Genomic DNA, 17,388 nt, shown 5'->3' with positions numbered 1-17,388 from the left:
GAGTTTCTAATGTTAACAGACTTCTGCTGCACAAATATGGCAGCCAGCTTATCATTCATTGTCATTCAACGACAATGGTATGATAGATAGTAAAAAGATTATTTTCTGATGTCAGTATCTTTTTAATAGGTACCTGCCAAGCGCCCTCTTATCTCTGCGCCCTAGGCAGGTCCCATACCTGTATTTAGGATTACCCAACGGCACATAATACTAAAAGAGTTTATATTCATGAAAATGGTTTATTTACATAAGCTGTTTTATGTGACATATTTTATAGAGACCTACATGTTTGGTGGTATAGTTTTCCTTTGATTTTTAAACATATATATCTCAGTAAGATGAATGCACTCCAGTAGCAGATAAATATTTTAATAAATACTTTGCAATCATGTATTATACAAAAAAATAGGCATACCATTGGCTACCTTTTACCTAACATTGCCCCTTTGGCAGAAACAACCAAGTATGGCTGGGTTTCTATAGTCTATTAGTTTTTTTTTTAAAAGTTTTTATTTTTCATTTTCAATACAAGCAATTAAAGCAAAGAAAGAAAGGAAAGGTAGAAGAAAGAAAGGAAAATACAAGACATATATATGCACAATCGTTCATGATACATGTATTGACATACGGTTCACAGTACAGCTCAGTAAAGGTTAGTGGTCATACACCACTGCTGAAGACCCGACGAGCATTAGAGTACCTGTTGCATCTAGTCTCTTTGCTAAAACGGTAGCTCAATTGCTATAGTCTATTAGTTTTAATATCAGAAAGGGGGAAATCATTCCCACTTCTCCATGCAGTTGCTGTACAATTGTATATCAATAATTCTGTCTGGAAATCACCTACAAATATAAAAGATGTTTAAACAACTGCCAACTTGCCCAGGCCAGGCTGTCACTGTAAATTCAGTCTGAAAACAGAACACAAGATGCATAAAGAATTCTCAAAGATCCACAGAATTTCATGATCTACAGGAAGCTCTTGCCACTACTGATCAAAGTATTGATCTTGACTACTTTCAGAGTATATTTCTACCATTAGAAAGATACAAAGTTTCTGAAACTTAATTAAAACAAGATCTTTTTGGCAGAAAGCCCAGAACATTGCACTTCAATACATTTGTAACAATTTAAGATTAGCAAAGATACAAATGTGACTATTTAAGGTAATCAAGTCTCTTGATAGAACTGTGATTCAGCTTAAAGGGATTCTGTCATGATTTTTATGATGTAATTTTTATTTATAAATTACACTGTTTACACTGCAAATAATTTACTCTACTATATAAAATTTCATTCCTGAACCAGCAAGTGTATTTTTTTGTTGTTGTAATATTGGTGTGTAGGCGCCATCTCATTTTGCCTGGTCATGTGCTTTCAGAAAGAGCCAGCACTTTAGGATGGAACTGTTTTCTGGCAGGCTGTTGTTTCTCCTACTCAATGTAACTGAATGTGTCACAGTGGGACCTGGATTTTACTATTAAGTGTTGTTCTTAGATTTACCAGGCAGCTGTTATCTTGTGTTAGGGAGCTGCTATCTGGTTACCTTCCCATTGTTCTGTTAGTCTGCTGGGGGGAAAGGGAGGGGGTGACATTACTCCAACTTGCAGTACAGCAGTAAAGAGTGACTGAAGTTTATCACAAGTCACATGACTGGGGGCAGCTGGGAAACTGACAATATGTCTAGCCCCATGTCAAATTTCAAAACTAAATATAAAAAAATGTTTCTTTTGAGAAATGGATTTCAGTGCAGGATTCTGCTGCAGCAACACTATTAACTGATGCCTTTTGAAAAAACATTTTTTCCCATGACAGTATTCATTTAAAGGAGAAGCAAACCCAAAAGTTAAAAATACCCTACCCAACATAGACCCCCCTCCCCCAGCCTAAGTGTTACCCCAGGCAAATACCCGCCCTAAGTCTTTACTTACCCCTCTATGCCGATTCTGTCCAGCGGAGTTCACAGGAGCCATCTCCTTCTCTTTGTAATCTCTGGAATGAGACCAGCGGAGTAGCGCATGTGCAATTGGACCAATTTTCTGTTTAGCGACAACTGCGCATGTGACAAAACTCACGAGAATTGCAGAAGCGCCAGTCTCATTCTGAAGATTACTGAAGTGGCTGAAGATGGCGCCTGTGAACTCCGATGGTGAATCTACACCGAGGGGTAAGTAAAAAGTTAGGGGTATTTGCCCAGGGTAATACTTAGGCTGGGGGTGCAAGGAGGGGGTCTATGTAGGGTAGGGTTTTTTTGACTTTTGGGTTTGCTTCTCCTTTAAAGTGGACCTGTCATCTACACATAAAAAGCTGTATAATAAAAGTAATTTGCAAATTAAACATGGAACCGAATTCAGTTAAGCATACATACCTGTTTTAAAGGCGTTTAAATATCTGAGCTGTCAATCAAATATTACCTGCTCTGCCTCTATGCCTGAGGCCTAGAGGTGGGGGAGTCACTTACTTTCACTTCCTAGATGTCAATGCCCTCACACATTCCCCCTCCTTTCTAACACTCTAGAAACTATGTATGGGCATTAGGTCCCCCATTCTGGTGCATACATAAGATTTGAGGTGACACACAATTTGTCTTAATAACAGTGTCCAGAAAATGGCTCCTGCCTGCTTGATGTGATTGTATAATTCCAAGTCGGAAGGAAACAAAATGTAAATAATAAATGTAGTGTAAGTACATTTTATTTACTATTTATTATTTTGCTCAACTAACATGATAGAAAATGATTTGGAATTATTTCTTAGGGTGACAGGTCCCCTTTAAAGGGCAATTTCGACTTCATTAGCAAAACTGCTATAACACATAAAACATGGCCCTAAAACTCCCAGAAATGTGTTCAAACTTTCATAACCTGCCAAATGTTGTAAAATGGATATTGCAATTAGGGGTGTGTCCATAAAATGGGCATGGTCAAAAAATATCTCTTCGCTACATGCGGCTGATGTTTTTGTCCCTCTTTACATTTTTCGAATGTTGTGCAATGTATACAGTCATTTAGTGGGTCATGGTTTAGAAAACTTGAGAATCGATTATTCTGCATTTGTGACACAGGTTCTTTGGTGATTTGATGGCCAGTATCTAATCCCAAAGCTTCCCAAAGTCCAAGCTATCACAATAAAATGCTACTGCAGCAGACTGAAGTGCTAAGTGATCCATAATGCAATTGCAGGATAATGCTAGAGTCTTGTTAGGCCACAAGCAGCAGCAGCAGCAGGGGGCATACGTCTTTTATGCATTTGACTTTTAACAGCCTCTGGGACAGTCCCATGTTTTCTACTGTTTGATAGTTCATCATCCTGTTAATAACTAGGAAACCACTACGAATAAAACCATGAACATACTAAAAAAGGCCCAACTGTAAACATTATAAGAAAGGAGAAACAGTTATCTAATACAATACAAAAATGGTTCTATCTTGTTGATACGACTAGCACACTGTCTAATATATACAGTCCATTTAAATTATCAATTCTCTTTATAACTCTGATTGGGCAATTTAAAAGCACAGTGACAAGTACAGACACACAACCTTTACATTTAGGAACATCAAGCAACAGGTGATGTTTGTAGTTCAGCCAATATCCTTCTAGTGGTTGGTTACATACTGAGGTGCTTTCTGGGGTTGCTTCACTGGAAATCACAGATTATTTCTCAACACTGGACTTGACCACCTTCTAAGCATCTTGTAGCTTGGTTAGCAGGGGATTCATTCATTCCCACAAAGATACCCATATTTTGAAGAGCTTTCCTTCATAGAACGAACTAAGCAGTCCATCATATTGCATGGAAAATTGTCCAGCAGGGATTATAGTTTTATTCGCATTCTACAATGAAATTATGAATGAACAATATCCAAACCTTAATCTTAATTTCATGTGACAGATAATGGTCTGTTTGGATTTTTCTTAATTTGAATCAGCAAATTATTAATATGTGGCAGAATAATTTGTTGAGGTTTCTATGTTTGGTAAAAATGTTGGTGTCAGGTCCCAGCAGGTCAGGTTCGGGTTGAACCGACGTTCCCTCTAGCCAACGTCCCCACGACAGCGCCTGTTACTAGCGCGGGCGCATGTTCTAATGCACGCGTTTTAGCGCGGGCGCGCGGGCTCATGCGCACGCGCGCGTCCAGACGCAGGTGCGCGTTCTGACGCAGGCGCGTGTTCTGACGTTAAAAGGTCACTCAGGCCTAGGCTCAATGTGAGGTGATCGTCTCTACTGACACTAAGCGTATTTACTACTGATGATTATTCTGATTACGACTAAGGCTTGTTCCTGACTATTCTTTTGATTATCCCTGGATTCCTGTGTTTGTTATTCCTGATCTTGACCTCGGCTTCCCTGACTACTCTGCTGGATTTTCCTCAATTGGCACCTGCTTCCTGATCGCTCTCTGTGTATGACCCAGCCTGTCCCTGACTTCGTCTCTTCAACTGCAGATAAGTGCTGAGTCCTTATTACGAACTGTTATTTCTGCGGGCTCACCTGGCACTCCTGCTATTCCTTATCTGGGACCGCCCTGTACCAACTTCCAGGGCGCAGCTCAGTGGGAAGCGTGGGGGAGGCTTCTACCTACAGACTCGCCTTGATACCTGACAGTTGGATTCAATGCATTCCTAAATGATACTGTCTTTTTAACAAACCAGCTAGAGATTTAGCAACAGACCAGTGTCTCTATCCCATGGACTGTGATAGTACATGGATAATAGAGGAGGGTTCAAAATTATCTTAATAATTATTTTGGGCTAGATTGTGATGACACAGACATGTGATATATAGATGTCTGTACTAAATTGGGCAAATTGGTATAACAACCATATTAACTTTTAAATTCATGTACAGTGCTTGGTTATTGCTGGAATACATTATGCCAGTGCACCTGATGGTTCTACTCTACTTCTTGGGTATAAGTGGGATGTTGGTAGGGCCATGTCAGCAGATCCCTGATTTGAATACAAAAGGGATCTACTAACAGTTTAATAAGATGTAAAGAGTATTTTTTTAGAAAGGGCATTTCTGTCCAACAGGGTCCCCCAATAATTCCCATTCTACCCTGTCTTAAAACCATTACTGTCTCTCTCACTAAATTATATTCCCTGTGAGGCTGTATGGCCTTTGACAATGTATGCAAAACAGGGTAATACTTATCAAAATGAAACAGCTGTAGGGGGCATAGGGACGCCACTAAAATGCAAGCAGTGTGATGTCATTATTGCTCTTCTTTCATTATTCTGCCTTTTTACAAGCCCAGCAGCTGCAGAGCTCTCATAAATAGCCAGTTTTATTATTTGCTCCCCTTCTGAAGCACTTATTTCAGCCAGAAGGAACTGTAGCCCATCACCGTGCAGCAGGCACTTTAGACGAAGCCCCTCAGACAGACAAGAGGTCAAATCTGTCAAATGCAGTCGAGGGAGAAAATGTGATGCTGGGTGCACAGCAAATGAACAGCGAGCGCACAGTCACTGCAGTCTTTCATTAGCTGCAGAAACCAAGTCTCTCTGCCATCAGCAGCTATCGGATTTAAGTCATTTTACTGTAAGTACCTGCTTTATTCCCCATGAATTAGAATGGTAATTATTTTCTCTGTTGGCTGCAAGGATAATGCAGAGCTGGAACCTTTTTCATTCCATAAATCACAACAGCATTCCCAGGGATGGAAGGTAATGCACTGGCACACAGCTGTTTCCTATGTCGATTACTGTGCTGGTTTCTTGTGAGAGGATACTGCAGAATATGAAGTCTTGTCTTGAAGCTCAGTTTTAAATCGGGATCTGGCATGTGAATTGTGCTATTGTTTTATTGTCATTGGTATGGAATTTAAAGCATTAAAGTGTAAAAAATATGTTCACTAAATTTATATGAAGAAGCTGCCTATTAGGGCTGACAATATTGCTATGTTCCATGCATTTATATATACAGTATGTGATTGCATGAGCTTGGTTCCATGTATGTGAACACTGCATGGTTTCATAGTGATTAAAGTTCCTTGTCTTTTACATAGCCTTGATGTTGGAGATGCTGCAGAGAACTGAATATTCAGTAGGGCTGCCACTGGCATTTAAAGCGGTTAAGTTGCATTCTGTTGATGGTATGATTATACATTTCTTGTGAGACACTAAAAAAGAATATTATATGCACAGTGTTTGCAAAAGACCTGTTAATTAGGCATGTTCTTGTATATATATATATATATATATATATTACAATATATTATATATCATTTATCTGTAGGGTGTGCATGGACGCTCTCTGCTACCCATTATAAAGCAATTAATTTTATTATGTAGTTGTTGTTTATCACTTACCCAATGTGCTTCGAATGTTCTGCACTACTTAACAGGAGCAAATTGACTCACCACAAAAACATGTTCCACATTGTACATTGATAAGCCATTTCACTAAATCAGTTCTGTTTGGCTGGAGGCTGGATGTGGCTCACACAAGTCTATTGTGTTCCCCAGATTGCTTGAGAACTCTAGAGATGGGAGCATTTAGCACATTGGTTGTTGCAGAATGAATATACCAATATTCCCCAAGCACCATAAATTATGTTTTATAGGGATAGAATTACAACACCTAGAGATCCAGTTTTGGTCAAATTCGAAGGATCTGTCCCTAAAAAACAGCAACGAGAGAGCTGCAAAACTTTCATTTACATTATATGGCTGGACTGGTCTGTGGTGGGCGGCTATTTTTTAACCCAATATCCAGCAATGTTCCAGAGTGCAAGGCAACAGGGTGCAGAATTCATTGTGATGTTGCACCACAGAATACTGAGCTTTGGAACTGGTACACAATTAGATCTGCCAAACGAGTGGATCTAAACCCGATATGCCCACTAACGGCTGGGTGATATCGGGTGAATCCAATTGGATTACAATGCTACGAATGGTCACAGACGGGTCACAGGACCGCATCAACTAGCCGATTTGGTCCTGGATCATGGAAAAAAAATCAAACTTGACCGATCGATATCTGCCCTATTTTTGTCATGATATCGATCGGGAGGACCCGTCGGGAACCCCCACACACAGGCAGATAAGCTGCCGAATTGGTCTAAAGGAACGATATTGGCAGCTTTAATGTGCCCGTGTATGGCCACCTTAACTGGATATGTGTCATTGGGTCCTCACATCTGGAAGATGGACAGCTCTGAACCTATTGGTAGTGGGAGGCTTTAATGTTTTTTGGGATACTGAAATAAAGAACATCAGCCAAAAGACATGGCAGCAATGAGTTAGTGAAGAGGGGGCCATAGCAAAAAAAGGATGCCCCCTTATCTGTGTGTGTGAGTGGAGAGGAATTGTACAATTTGTGGATGTCAAACATGTAACTATCCCATTTTTAGTTGTCAGGGGATGCTACACCTTAATAACAGCTAGAGGAGTCTGCAGGCTGGCTAGTCAGTTTATACAGTTTTTACAGAAAATCTTTTCAAAAATTGCGACACAATTAGTTTATTTTGAGAACACAGGACAAATGTCCTTTTGTGCTCCACTAAGGCTTACTCTGAAAGGAAAATGGTAAGACTGACAAGCTTGTTGGACCTTGAACCCCTTTCAGCTTTATTAAATATGTGAGCTGCACATATTCATGCATGAAAACACGCTCATATACCCTGTGCTTTGTCTGCGGATACATACACAGTATATGTGAACATGCAGAACAATGTTAGTGCAATCACTGCAGAAATAACTTGAGTGTGTCTCCCTTATATTCCGAGTACCTTCATACAATGTTTTATTGCAGAAAAATTGTTTAACAAATATTATCACACACTGCTCCATGCTACACTGGGCAGAATGCAAAGCAAATATTTGTTACATGAAAGCAAGCACCAATATCATTAGCTAGTTCTCATTTCCTGCATGATTGTATTTATATACTGTATCGTTCAATGAATGTTAGATTTATTTATACTATATATCTGATTGATGTTCTATAAATTAGAGGAATAGCGTTTGCAACTACAACTCCCAGCATCCCCTTATTTTTAAGTGTTATGGAATGGTAGTGTTTTAGCAAGTGGGAAGGCACAGACTGGAAATAATAGGACAAACAAAAATACATAGTAGATTAGGCCCTCTCTCCGGTCTTTATGAATTTGTCCTTGACATATTGCTGCAGCACTAGAATACAGCTGGTGGTCTTCACTCATGAACATGCACTGTGCTCTATGATGACTAAGCAGTAATGTGCTTCCAGACAGCAGACAAGCAGCCAGTACAAAGGGATACTTGAAAGGATATTGCTTCCGTAATAATGAACCTTTTATATTTATAACTATGTTAGAAGTTAGTACCACTTTAAGTTATACTGCTTTTTTAAAAGAGGGAACAAATAACAAGATGACATTTTTCAAAAAAAAATTCACAAATATTTATCTATTGTTATTATTTATTTTTTTTACAAAATAATAAAAGAAGGAAAAAACACTTTAAGCACAATAAGAACTAAATTGTCTTGCCCCAGCTCACAGGGAGGGTTGGAAGTATTTCACCTGAAATGGAACACGTATCTAATGGCAGCATAAAGCCCTTCAATTCTGGGTGGGGTGTACACAGCCCTGCAACTTACATTTTTATAAATTGATACAGTTTTATTTTGGAAAGAAAATCCAATTTCTTTCACATTAAACAAATCTTTAGCTACTGTCTGCTGTCTCCTGTTTGCTCATTCTTGTCTTTTCTCCTATATCTACAGTTTTATTCCCTTATAGTCTCTTCTGCTCTTCCCTTTGTATGCCTTTTAACTTTTTTCTGCACTGTCCTTTGCACTTTTCCCTATCTTTCCCATCCTTACCTACCCAACCCCCTTCTTTTCCCCTTCTGCCTATTTCTCCCTTCTATATAAATACATATTTGTATATACGCCAAATGAAACTACCACAAACTAAACCATTATTTTAAAATCTTTTTTATTAAAGATGACTAGACATTTTGCTTACAGACACTTAATTGAGTGATGTAAAAATTGCTTGCAGTTGATTACACCAAGTTACATACAGTTCACTAACCAATGCAAAATTTACTAGGAATAAAATGTACACCTTATTGCAGTGGATATGATTATGCTAAAATTCTGGGAACGAATAGTGCATTTTTTGTAAAAAAAATAAATATATTTTTTGCACTTATGTATTAAATAAGTCTGGTCTTTTAAAGGGGCAGTATATCTGGTTTCAGCAAGAGTGAACAGGGGTTGTGCCGAACATTCTTTTTTCCTATTGTTTTAATCAAGAAAAAACTATAGTTTTTATTATTTCTTGAGATAAAAGGGCAAACGGAAGACTGACACAACTCTAAAGCTGGCCACAGACGTAAAGATCCGATCGTACGAATTGAGGATTCGTGCGATTTTCGGACCGTGTGTGGAGAGTCCTGACATTTTTCGTCCGGCGGAGATCGGACGTTTGGTCGATCAGACAGGTTAGAAAATTTCTGTCGGCTGCCGATAATATCTCTGCATGTATTGCCGATCGTATGATTTTCAGTGGGAGACTGTCACTAGCTTTGTCAGACGTAACTATCATACGATTGCTGTCAGGGGCAGAACATCGGCTGATCTGTTCTTTTGTACTTTATTTGATCTGAATGGTAAGACTTTGATTTTAATGGTTAGTGGCAGGTCGGGAGGTGGGAAAGTGCGATTGATTAGTACAACCGGATCTTTGCGTCTGTGGCCAGCTTAAGCTTGGTCCTTGCATAATAGACTCCTGATAACAAAACAGTCATGCCAGAGGATGGAGGAAGGTGGCTTGTCCACTGGAAATCACTGAAACCAGATCTGATTTGAATGGTCTATTCCACTTTAAACTCATGAAATATAACTGACTGATATGTATTACTGCTCTTGAGCACTTTTTTTTTTATTAAATAAACCCCTCTGTACATGAAAAAGGCAGATATTAGTTGGTCAAGCCTTAGTTTTTTTCCAATTACAAGGGCCAATAAGTTGCTGACTAGATATGGGGTAGCAGAGTCAGCAGCAAATGCATCAAAGATGGCCATCTTAAAAGAACAAGAATCTGGGAAAAGTGCTTTCAAAATGTCCATCATCCAGGTGTTGACTTTGAATTTATGGTTATGAGAACTCACAGGGAATGAGACCAATTATTGTAGCCTGAAACATTGATGTCACAGAAAAACAGAAAGTGTGCCTGCAAAGTTTGGGCGGCAGGTTTATAGCTGCAGAGGAAGCAGATATTGCAACTGCCTTGTGACCCAGGAGTTATTGGGGGCCCTCTGTACCCAATTAAATTATAATAGATTTCCATGTATAGGTATCATTTGCCAGCTACCACAGTCACTTGACTACGTATATTATCTATGAAGGAAATGATTTGCTTATATAGATCTATCCAACACTGATAAGGAATTCAAGCTTTCTTGTAAATCATGTCAATCTGAAAATAGCACCTATAAAAAGTACAGAGGTTAACATTTATAGTTCTGGCAGAATACAAAGTGCTATGGTGCTATGTTACTTTTATATCAAGACAGCTAGGTTTGTAGGTCTGTTCACCACACTTTTGATATAGATCTGGAAAAGGGTGAAAGAATTTATCATGCATAGCCATCACAAGAGAGTTTATCTATCATAGTCTTCGTATGTGCAACTACAATGGGAGCTGGCACATGCCACTGAACGGGGAGGATTATAAAATTCTTTGCAGCAATAGTCTCACAAATCATCTTAACTAATGCTAAAAATATAAGTATTTTTTGGTAGAGACACTGCTATGGGAATACTGACTTGTGGCTGGGAAGATGCAAACAGTACAGTTTGTTTGCTGGTCATGAGCTAATGGAAATATAGTTTGCTAGTAACCTAGGCTGTATCTGCCGACATGTACCCACAGCTATCATTACCATTGGTTGCTATAGGCACCATCTCATCTCAATATACCTGCTACTACACGCCTTAATTCCCTCCAAAAGGCTATTATCCTTATTGCTACAAAAAGTACTATCTTACCCTACTATACTTACTTTGCCACATCAGTTGTCTCTGTCATTCCCACTGCAACTTCCAGAGACCATTTTACCCTATTATCCCCAGGTACTATATGCACCATCTCTCCCTACTATACCTGCTATCCCACAGTCACACTCCCTTCCCAGAGACTATTATCCCACTGTTACTATAGGCACCATCTCTCCCTACTATACCTGCTATCCCACAGTCACACTCCCTTCCCAGAGACTATTATCCACTGTTACTATAGGCACCATCTCTCCCTACTATACCTGCTATCCCACAGTCACACTCCCTTCCCAGAGACTATTATCTACTGTTACTATAGGCACCATCTCTCCCTACTATACCTGCTATCCCACAGTCACACTCCCTTCCCAGAGACTATTATCCCACTGTTACTATAGGCACCATCTCTCCCTACTATACCTGCTATCCCACAGTCACACTCCCTTCCCAGAGACTATTATCCACTGTTACTATAGGCACCATCTCTCCCTACTATACCTGCTATCCCACAGCTACACTCCCTTCCCAGAGACTATTATCCCACTGTTACTATAGGCACCATCTCACCCTCTCTGCTATTCTACAGCCACATTCTCTTTCCATAGACTATGGAGTATGCCGTTTGATTTTATAGGCACCATAGGTTTCAGCATGGCACTATCTCTCCCTACTATACCTGCTATTCCACAGTCACAGTCCCTTCCCAGAGACTATTATCCCACTGTTACTATAGGCACCATCTCTCCCTACTATACCTGCTATCCCACAGTCACACTCCCTTCCCAGAGACTATTATCCCACTGTTACTATAGGCACTATCTCTCCCTACTATACCTGCTATCCCACAGTCACAGTCCCTTCCCAGAGACTATTATCCCACTGTTACTATAGGCACCATCTCTCCCTACTATACCTGCTATCCCACAGTCACACTCCCTTCCCAGAGACTATTATCCCACTGTTACTATAGGCACCATCTCTCCCTACTATACCTGCTATCCCACAGTCACACTCCCTTCCCAGAGACTATTATCCCACTGTTACTATAGGCATCACCTCTCCCTACTATACCTGCTATACCACAGCCACAGTTCCTTCCCAGAAATGATTAATCCACTGCTACTACGGGCACCATATTTCTCTACTATAATGTACCTGCTATCCCACAGCTACAGTCCGTTCCCAGAGGCTATTATCCCCACTGATACTATAGGAACCGTCTGTGGAAAATATATATAATACAGAGATTTACTAAAGTACCGATTGAGGATTCACAACACTGTCAAAGGTTACTTTTTTTTATTCTTGGCTTAGAATTTTATTCAAGCATTTCCAGGTTTTGTGGCATGCTGTAAATATTCAGGTTATTCAGAAACGTCACTATTCTGGAAAGAGTATTACCACAATAATGATATAATTAATTCTAGTACCATGCTGAGGGAGTTATTCATGTCAGACTCTGCAGAACTGGTATTCTTGTTAGTGTCATCCAGGGACGATAAATATAGGAGCAGACGGAGCTTCAATAATAGGGGTATATTTATAGTTAAGCTTTTTGTTATGCCAGACTAACGGCTAAAAGACATCATTATTTTACATCACTCTAGAAAGACTTTAACCCATTGAAATCACTTGGATGAATTCAGACAGTGTGAAAAGTGGCAAACATACTATATAAACAGTAACACACAACACTAATTACATAAATTATTTTATGAATTCTAAACTGGACTAGTCAATAGCAAGTTTGGAATTTAAACTGCATTTGGTTGCTATGGCTAAATTATCCTAGGAGCACAAAGACAGTTCTGTAGAAGCTAGAAAGAAAATACATTGGGGGCCTAAATAGAAAAAAGTTATACAAAAAAAAGTGCTAATAAAACTGAAGCCTCAGTCAATTTGTTAGCTTTTGTGGATCAGTTATTAAAGACCAGATAGAACATTCAGCTGCTAATATTGCAGGGAGGCCATAAGAAAGGTGTAGAAAAATATGCAAGCCCTAAATTAGCAGGATGTACATTTGCCATAGTACTCTACAGTACACACACTATATATTTAAATCACTGCCACCCCAGAAGTGACAGATGTACAACAATCTAAGAGTCCCAAAATATCCCTGCACTGGAATCATGTATAGCAAACAAGGCATTGTGCAGCTGTAGTGAGTACCTATCAGTCATACAACCTCTTCAGTTTTATAGGTTTCTAGTTTTATAAAGGGATGATTGAGGAACTAATTGGTAATGAAGATGAATCCTGTAGAGTTAAATAATGTCTTGTTGTTCAGCAGTAACATTGCATGTAGGGTTATAAAACTCTCCTTTTAAAAGGTTCAATAATTAACAGAGCAGTTCCTTTATTAAAGGTGATGATAAATAAAGTCACATGGCAACAGTGGTCTACAATCATCTCAGGTGTTTCTGGAGTATTATTAGCAATATAATGGGACTTACATTTGGAAGCAAAAGACAAACAGATTATAAGAACATAAATAGTAACATCAAACTTGCAATCTCTTTGATACGCATTAAATTTTATCTAATTTAGGATCAAAATGTATATGTGAAATGTGTACATAGACTATAAGGAAATACTAGTTGAAACACACAGAGCAACCAATTGGGTCTGATTAGTTGTTATACTCCAGAGTGATTAGTTGTTATACTACAGAGTAAAATGGCACCAGTTGTTACTATACTAATGGGTCTGTATAGGAAAATCCTTGCTTCACACTGCAATGTTATTTCAATATGGGGTCAGTTCAGCCTTTCTACAGTGTAAATTGTTTTTGAAGCTGGCATTTTATTAAAGCAATATTTTAACTAAAAACTATTTAAAAAAAAAACAATCTATAATCTTAAACCTAACATGCTTTGTAAGGCAACATTAATCACAGCGAGAAATGGACTTTGCCTCTTTAAATTATAATGAATGATTCTACGCAGAGGAAAACCAGTTACTCATTTACTCCTTCTATAAGTTAAGTTTTTATAAGAATTTTTACTGTATAGATGCCAGAGACTCAGCTTGCACAGAAACAGTAAGTACCTTGTTAGAAGATTTCTCACAGCCAAAATACCTTGATGGGCCGTTTAACTCCAATCACTGAAAAACATGAGGACTGCAGGGATGGATTAAAATCATTCCTGTCCTGCAGAAAGCATTTCGTAAGTGACCTCAGTACCAGTCTAATTTAGGAGGGGATGACAAGGGAAAATGTTCATATACAGCCTTCTTTTATGTGTTTAATTAGCCACCTTTTTAAGGGAAGGTTTGGTTACCTGTGGGTCCACTTTCCATGGCCTGTTGAGGAGAGGGGTTTTTCCCCCTGTATGTTGCAGTTTGCATTAAGAACTCAAGGGAAGTTGCAAACCCAACTTTAATCAGTATATAGACTTTCTGGTGTGCATTTGTATTGCTGTCATTCCTTTCTGGAGAGGTCATATTCATGCAGTAGGAAATCTGCGTGGTTGTGAAACACAAATATATTTCTATAATGGTAGAAATTTGCCTGAAGATAGGCACAAGCTCTGAGTGTGCAAAACTGATAAGTGCTGACTGCTGGCCAGAAACTGACACACTTGGTTCAGCTCTTACTAAGCACATATTTTAATTTCCTTCAGTAACTCCAGACAATGTGCTGCTGTGATAATATACTGGCCTGGGGCCTTATAGTGGACGATTTTATGCTATTACATTGCAGAGGAACATTTCCTATTTCCAGTACATCTTTGTGAAAAGTATGGTCTTCTCCCCACCTTTTATATTTGCATATATTTAGGAATTTCTCCCTTGTTTTACTGAGAACCACCAAACACAGTGACAGGTGTAACACCACAAATTAAAACATGTGTGTTCCTATGTAATATATAGGAAGGGGTTCATTATGTTATAATGAACATTATTACTATTTATATGGATCTCCCTGGTGATTTTTATGCATTGCACTGCAGTCTCTATGTTATGGCTATTTCATATGAACTGGAGTAGGCTCCGATAGGTTTCATTGTTTTCTGCTAGGTAAACCACATGGGCAACAAATTGTGGCAAATAACGTACCTGAGGAAACCAATGGAAACTGTATTGTCTGCTGTCAGCCTTTAGTTAGCATGGCAATAAATAGTATGTATTCATTTTCTGAGTTTACTAAAGCACTACAGCCAACTAAATAGCAAATCATGTAACCAAATAAAGTGAAATAATTATTAGGGTTTGTTAGTATTTGGAAATGGATGCTAGGGGGGGGGGGCTAAGGTGTTTAATTATGTGATAGAGGGTTGCTGTGTGGATTTAAGGGTATGTTTTAATGAGACATTCACACATGAGTGATGATATCCCTGCAGTAAGCACCAACCATTTTGTTTTCTGGTGTGTTACCACCATTAATGTTGACATTGTCCTGTGGTAACATGGGTGTGGCTTAAAGTGGGTGTGGTTTAACAACAGGGAGTGGATTACACTGGCTTCCATTATCGGTCCTTCCCTTTATAGGCCAGAAAAAATCCAGCTTTCCTTACCACAGAAGTTGGACAACATTGCACTAGTAGATAAAATGCTGAATTGGTCTCTAAAAGACTCTATTTCATGTATGGCCAGGCCTGGATGATTCAAAATAGGCCCTGGCATTTCAGGTACACAGAGGCCCAAATAGCCTCCCACCAGCCCAAAATATAGTGACTGTCTATGGAAACTTATAGCAACCCCTCTGGCATTTGCCAGAACCCACAGATTGCCAGTCTGGGCCTGTGTATGGCCACCTTAAAGGGATACTGTCATGGGAAAAAAATCTTTTTCAAAATGAATTGGTTAATAGTGCTCATCCAGCAGAATGCTGCACTGAAATCCATTTCTCAAAAGAGCAAACAGATTTTTTTATATTCAATTTTGAAATCTGACATGGGGCTAGACATTTTGTCAATTTCCCAGCTGCCCCAAGTCATGTGACTTGTGCTCTAATAAATTTCAATCACTCTTTACTGCTGTACTGCAAGTTGGAGTGATATCACCCCCTCCCTTTTCCCCCCCAGCAGCCAAACAAAAGAACAATGGGAAGGTAACCAGATAACAGCTCCCTAACACAAGATAACAGCTGCCTGGTAGATCTAAGAACAACACTCAATAGTAAAATCCATGTCTCACTGAGACACATTCAGTTACATTGAGAAGGAAAAACAGCAGCCTGCCTGAAAGCATTTCTCTCCTGAAGTGCAGGCACAAGTCACATGACATGGGGCAGCTGGGTAATTGACAAAATGTCTAGCCCCATGTCAGATTTCAAAATTGAATATAAAAAAAATCTGTTTGCTCTTTTGAGAAATGGATTTCAGTGCAGAATTCTGCTGGAGCAGCACTATTAACTGATTCATTTTGAATTTTTTTTTTTCCCATGACAGTATCCCTTTAAGACCAGAGAAATTCAGGCAGCCCATCATGTGACATCACTATGTAGTGTTTTGTTCACCTTCCCCGTTAAATGGATGTGCATATTAGTAGTTTAGGTGAGAGAGGGAGAGTATGGTTGCACCATGAGGATGATCAGGATCTTAAGATCCATTCTATTTTATTATAACTAATTTTGAATTTATCACATGATGGGATTTAGAGGTTTTTAAACCAACACTGTGAGGTAACATTTAATATAGAACTAACAATACTATCCCTTGTGTATTCTGTGGGCATAGCAACCCCCCTGCCACAGGTACTTTTTTTTTATTCAGACTCCAGACATCTGCTTGTTTGTTTCTTTTCAATCCCAACCCCCACAAATCATCCCCTTATCACTTCTGCCATTGCTTTCTTTTTCTATGAATGCAGCAAACATGTCATTGCATAGTGGTGCCCCAAGCAGCAGGAGCTGGTTATTGACAGGCACGCCCCCTTATGCAGAGCCCCGCCCCCTGGCTTGGGCTGACTGGCTGCTGTGAGACTGTCGCCAGTAGAATTGGGTGATTGCTGCAAGGATCAGATCAGTTTGCACGTGGGATACGCAAAAGGATACACTATGGATCGCCAGTGAGTAGCTGTTTATTATGTGTACTGGGAGCTGAGTAATAGGACGCATTATTCTTGCTCTGACTTGCAATCAGAGCACAGTGACTGGCAGCTGCTACTGCTGAATGATCTCCTATTTATAATGATATGGACAAGCGCTTGCACACAGGACCTGTGTGGCATAACTAGAAATGTCTACTTCCCCTTTATTTTAGGAAATAAGGCATAAACATATATGGAAAGTGCTTATCACCAGTCAGTGCCACCCCCCCCATCAGTTGCAGGATCTGCTTCCTCTGTAGTTACTCCCCTGTATAGGACCTTTGTATTGAATCTTAGCCCTGCAATCTGATTCAAGCATGGCAGACTTTAATAAAAGATCTGTTAATGCGTAATTAGGTT

The 17,388-nt window shown here is 39.3% G+C and overlaps 1 protein-coding gene across 2 annotated transcripts in view; it reads left to right on the top strand.

The window, feature by feature from the left end:
- Positions 1-5,268: 5,268 nt before the first annotated feature.
- Positions 5,269-17,388, top strand: part of trim2.S (tripartite motif containing 2 S homeolog) — a 50,705-nt gene continuing 38,585 nt past the window's right edge. The window contains exon 1 of one of the 2 annotated variants that reach the window (XM_041575227.1): positions 5,269-5,544. The gene's annotated coding sequence lies outside the window, so the exon portion shown is untranslated. Of the gene's footprint in view, positions 5,545-16,943; positions 17,008-17,388 lie in introns of those variants that run through there. The other variant, NM_001092023.1, reaches the window with a different exon arrangement.

The sequence above is a fragment of the Xenopus laevis genome, chromosome 1S, assembly GCF_017654675.1.
Source record: "Xenopus laevis strain J_2021 chromosome 1S, Xenopus_laevis_v10.1, whole genome shotgun sequence".
Taxonomy (NCBI): domain Eukaryota; kingdom Metazoa; phylum Chordata; class Amphibia; order Anura; family Pipidae; genus Xenopus; species Xenopus laevis.
This window is presented reverse-complemented; position numbering and strand designations above follow the sequence as displayed.